Raw genomic sequence first — 5,708 nt, forward strand, 5'->3', positions numbered from 1 at the left:
GGAGCAGATTCAGGGCCGCCTGATGCCCGGCCCCAGAGCTGTGCTGGCAGGAGAGGCCTGATCTCAGGCTTGTTCACTTTGAAACCAGAAGTAAACAGGAACGAATTACACGTCAGCGCAAACCCGACTCAATTCCTAACTGCATCCGAGTAATCAACTCCTTGCTTAGGTCCTTAACAGAGGCAAGACCATCAGTTATCGGACCTCTTCTCTACCTTTCATTAATACGCAATGTCCAGAATTGAATTTAAAAATACAGAACATGGAACGAAGCAGGAAAACGAGACTCAGAATCAAGAGAAAAAATAGTAAATAGAAGCAGACCCACAAATGATCCAGATGTTGGAATTAACAGACGAGGCCTTTCAAATGAATACCTACTATAAACGTTTTAAAAAATAGAGGGGGAAAATGGGCAGTGTGGTTGAACAGATGGAGAATTTTGTTAGAGAAGTGGAAACTCTAAAATACAATCACATGGAAATTGTAGAACTGGAGAAAACAACAACACAATGTGTGAAATAAAAAAAAATGCTTGGCCGTAACAGACCCGACAGGGCAGAATGAAGGATTCGCAAACTCAAGCGCAGTCGGCAGAAAGAGATCCCGGCAGAAGCAGAGAGGAAACATATTGAACAAAGAGGACAGTTTTTGGAGCTGTATCATTTGGCGAACATGCTTCACATACATGTTACCTATTATCTCTCACATAACCCCGACCCCCTGGATGGAGGGCGTGCTTGGCTTTGTGCCTGGCAAAGGCTATGGTGTGGCCCCAGCACCCGGGCTGGTGTAGTGAGCGGCCGGCAAGAAGAGCAGACCTGGAGACCTACCTAGCACCGTCTGCGATGGCCCCTGGCTCATCCTGTGTTTACACCTCTGTGGGCACACTGTTCACGCTTTGTCGTTATTTCAGAGAGAGACGAAGGTGTGAGAGTGACCCGAGGCCTTCCCTGCGTGTGTCTGATGAAGACAGAGAGGATGGATGCTAGGAGTTGAGGGGAGTAAGAGAAACTTTCTGGCTTTTCTGAGAGAGATGGAGAGGAGAGAGGGAGAGGGGGAGGGAAAGGGAAAGGGAGAGAGAGAGGGGGAGAGAAGGAGAGGGAAGGGGAGGGGGTGGGAGAAACCTTCTCCTGCCTGCCGCAGGGCAAACTACTTCAAACGAATTCGTTTCGCTCTTGTGAAACTGAAGACAATTTCCTTTTCTGTCATAAAACAAATTATTGCTCATCAGGACTGCTGGGCCCAGGGCTCCTCTCTCTCCGAGGGTTTGCTCCTGCTCCTGGGCCGGGCCCCAGGTGGGCAGGAAGGTGGGGCTGGGTCAAAGGAGAGGGAGAGAGAGGGAGAAAAGGGGAGAGAGAAGGGGAGGGAGGGAGAGAGGGAAGGGAGGGAGAGGCCTGTAGACTAGGAGGGAGATGAGTGCAACCAGAGCCATTGGTGGTGGGTGGTGGGCATAGGACCTGAACTCTGGGGGGTGCCCTGCCTCCTGCTCTCCGTCCCGGCCTGTCTCCCCACGATGCAGCCAGAGCACCTGGAGGAAGCTGCTTGATCTCTACAGCGGAGCCTCAGTGATCCTGGGATTTAGCGCGTCCGGCCCTGGGTGCGATGCCCAGGCAGGTGGGGCACAATGCCAGCTCCTCCAGCCCAGACCAAAGGCTCGGTCCTGGGGCCGCCTCTCCCCGGGCCGGAGCTGTCGGGGTCGGCCGCTCTCTCCTGTCAGAATCGGACACGCTCCATCCTGACTGAAATCCACAGGAACAGCCATTCTTTGCAGCCAGACACGGTGGGTAATTGGGGGAACGAATTTCCACTTCCAGTTGGATTGCGGTCGTGCTAATGATGGGAGAGTTTTGTTTTGCCTTTTATCCGGGATTAAAGAGGGAAGCTGGTTGCCAGGGCGTGTGTCCCAGCCGCTGGCAGCCGCCGGCAGCCACGTGTGCCCTCGGCAGTGACTGGGCCGGGCCCTGGGACAGACGGGCTGACAGGTGCCTCCCCAAGGCCTCAGTCCGGCTGAGGAGCATCGTTGGGAAGATCCCCACGGCCACGCCACGGCCATGAGTAGGGCCACGGGTAGGGCCACGCCACGGCCACAGCTAGGGCCACGCCAGGGCTGCTCTCTGTGCTCTGATGCAGTTGGAGATGGGGCCTCCTGAGGAAGTAACTCAGGCTCAGAGCTCAGCCCCAGGCTGGGTCTCCCCTCTCCCCCAGGAAGAGGTTAAGAAATCGCCACCAAAGGCCTGGATTCAGCCCAGCCTGGGTTGCCCAGTGACTGAGTGTTGACCCATGAACCAGGAGGTCACGGTCCTATTCCTGCTCAGGGCACAGGCTTGGGCTGTGGGCTCAATCCCCAGTGGAGGCCGTGGAGGAGGCAGCCAATCCATGATTCTCTCTCATCATTGATGTTTCTCCCTCCCTCTCCCTTCCTCTCTGACATCAATAAAAACATTAAAAAAAAAATCTTGGGAGCAGGTGGGGGAGCAGGAGAGGGAGCAGGAGGGGGAGCAGAGGGATGTGCAGTTCAGGACCCTCAGAACTGCCCTTTCCATCCCCAGACTAGGGCTCATTGCACCGTCCCCTCTGCCGGGGCACCCTGCTCGGACCCAGTGCCCCAGGGACAGGAGGACAGGCCATGGAAGGAGTTTGGGGAGCCCCTGATGGCCAATAAGATCCCCACTGTCCAATATGAACACGTAAAGGCCCCTGAGGAGAAAAAAAGAGGAAAAAATAAAAGAAAGAAAAATAAAGGCCCTGAGGGTCGCATGGTAGAGAAACTGGCCTGTCCCTGTATCCGGCTGGGTGAACTCTCCTCAGAAGGACCAGGTCCCGCCTGGGCTGGACTGGCTCAGTGGTTAGAGCGTCAGCCTGTGGGCCAAGGGGTCACGGGTTGGATTCCAGTCAAGGGCACAGGCCTCGGTTGCAAGTTCAATCCCCGGCCCCAGTTGCGGCTCCTGTGGGAGGCAACCAATCAATGTGTCTCTCTCTCCCTTTCTCCCTCTCCCTTCCCCCCTCCCTTCCACTCTCTCTAAAAATCAATGGAAAAATATCTTCACTCCTTGGGTGAGGATTAAAAAAAAAGCAACAATAAAAGGCCAGACAGCATATTGGGGCCAGCGTAGCCCACAGGCGCACGTGCCTGGTTTTGAGTGAATGAAGCTGTTGTGTCCATCAGAACCTGCAGGTCCTTTTCCACAGGAACAAGGCCCACCCCTCCCCGCCCCGCGTGCGTGAGGCCATGTTCCCTCATATCTGTCCTGTCAGGGCAGCCGATCCCTAATCAATGTTCTAATCGGGCTTCATCCACAGACAGAGGCGGGCGGCTCTGGGCTGGGAGCTATAGTTTACTGATCTCTGATTTAAGCTGCCGTCTCCCTCCGCCCCTCCCCTCCCCTCCGCTCCCCTCCCTCCCGGAGGGTTTATGGAGGCGGCTATGAGCTGAGGGTGCGCACACAGCCTCTTGTTTTCCAGTCGGGCTGTTTATGTCTCATGCACGGATCTGTCCCCGAGCTGCTGTGTCACGGCGACATGAATAATTCAGGACCTCGGCCGTGGGCAGAGGGCAGGGTGTGACGGCGGCTGTGGCGGTGCTGGCGCTGTCCATTGGCACTCGCCCAGCCAGCAGCCCTGTCACCGCGCCATCCTCGCCATGTGCTGAACATCTGAGAGCAGAGATTTGCATTATTTTAAATTTTGCACCAGGGGAGTTTTTAACATTCTAATGCCAGGTTTCCTGTAGACTCACCCGGAACGCCCCGCACACCTGTTAGCTCCCCGAAGTCTCTGCTGCGGGTCCCGTGGTGCCCGCTTTGGGAACTGCGCACGCGGTGGTCACAGGGACAGGCACCCGCGGGCAGGGACGGCTGAGCGGGACCCCTGCCCCCTGGGGAGCTCCCCGCCAGGCGAGCCCAGCCAAGGGCACTGGGTCGGAGGAACCCCGAGCTCCTGAGCGCGAAGCGGGCACAGCTTCCTCTGCCCTGCATCCCCCTGACGGTGGAGGGCATCTAGGCCCCCACTGGCCTGGGGGGACGGCCCTCAGGCGTCTTCCCCACGACCTAGCCCGGGCCTCAGGAAAGATCTGGAACGATGGGCTGCCCTGTCCGCTCAGCTCAGCGCACAGAGTGGCGCCTCGAGCACTGAAGGGCCTCAGGTCGCTCTGGTCCAGGGCAGGGGCCCCGGTGGCGGGCTCCATCCCAGCCCCGTCGGGATGCCTGCGGGAAGCAGCCAGGTGGTGTCTCCTCAATGCTTCTCTCGGTCTCTCCCCTCCCTCCCGCTCGCTCTAAAACTCAATGGGAAATGCCGGCAGGTGAGGATGAACAGCAGCAGCAAAAGGAGAGCGTCCCTCCTCTCGGCCGGGGAAGAGGAAGGGAACCCACACAGGGAGCGCTCAGTGCAGTGTGTGGCGTGCAGCACGCGTGCAATGAATATGAGCTGTTATTAGACATCAGCTTTCAAAATTAATTTATTTAAAAATATATCTTTACTGATTTCAGGGAGGAAGGGAGAGAGAGAGAGAGACATCAATGATGAGAGAGAATCACGGATCGGCTGCCTCCTGCACTCCCCCCACTGGGGATCGAGCCCACACACACATGGGCATGAGCCCTGACTGGAAATGGAACCCTGACCTCCTGGTTCCTAGGTCGATGCTCAACCCCTGAGCCCCGCCGGCTGGGCCAAGTGTGCAGTTTCTAACACGCAGCCTGTTGCTCTCCCCGCTTCCCCTGTGAACAAACGTGAAGAGACACCATGGCTCACACGGCCGGGCTCAGCCCCAGCTCTCCCCTTCAGGGCGGTGGCCCCCACAACCCATTGCCTTTCTGGAGCCATGGGATTCTCATCCAGGTCAGGGCCGCGGCACCTGCTGAGTGAGGCTGGAAACGCTGCAGCTGCAGCGAATACGGGAGCGTGAGGCCCAGCAGCTGCCCCGCGGCCCGGCCCGGCCCGCTCTTGCCTGGCCTCCGAGGGGAGGGGCGGAGGGGGGAGAGGCCGCCGGGCCGGGCCGGGGCAGCGTCCGAGTCCTGCGGACAGACAGCCACGCACCGAAGCTGGGACACGCTCCGAAGCCGGGACACGCTCCGAAGCCAGGACAGGCACACAGGTGAGGGGCGCAGGGCGTGGTGGGCACAGCTGTCTAGAAAATGAGTCCGTGCCCAGCTGGCGTGGCTCAGAGGTTGAGCGTTGACCTATGAACCAGGAGGTCAGGGTGCAGGCTCCGTCCCCAGTGTGGGGCGTGCAAGAGGCCGCCGATCTGTGATTCTCTCTCATCATTGATGTTTCTCTCTCTCTCTCTCTCTCCCTTCCTCTCTCTGAAATCAATAAAAACATATTTTAAAAAGGAACAGAAAAGAGAGGGGAGTGCAGTGGACACGGGCGCGGCGTCCTTCCCAGAAAGCCGGTCAGCATTTCTCCCTGGAAGGGACCCGTCCCTGGGCCTGGCGAGGCTGGTCGGGGGCCTCCCGTTTCTGGGGCAGCTTTCTGTGATCACCCCCGTAATTACCCGCGGAGACTGGTGACCAGTAGCCCCCTCAGGCGTCCTGGAAGAATTAAACATTCCAGTCACTGCTCTGCCCGCTCGCTACCAGCCTCCTCAGAGCTTTCCCCTCGGAAGCCGGGTGCTCCTTTGATGAACCGAAGGGGAGCAGGCGGCCGGGAGGCCGGGGGCGAGAGGTCACGGCTGGGCTGCAGGTCAGCGTGGCGGCGGCAGCACCCAG

This window comes from Myotis davidii, unplaced genomic scaffold, assembly GCF_000327345.1.
Source record: "Myotis davidii unplaced genomic scaffold, ASM32734v1 scaffold72, whole genome shotgun sequence".
NCBI classification, from domain to species: domain Eukaryota; kingdom Metazoa; phylum Chordata; class Mammalia; order Chiroptera; family Vespertilionidae; genus Myotis; species Myotis davidii.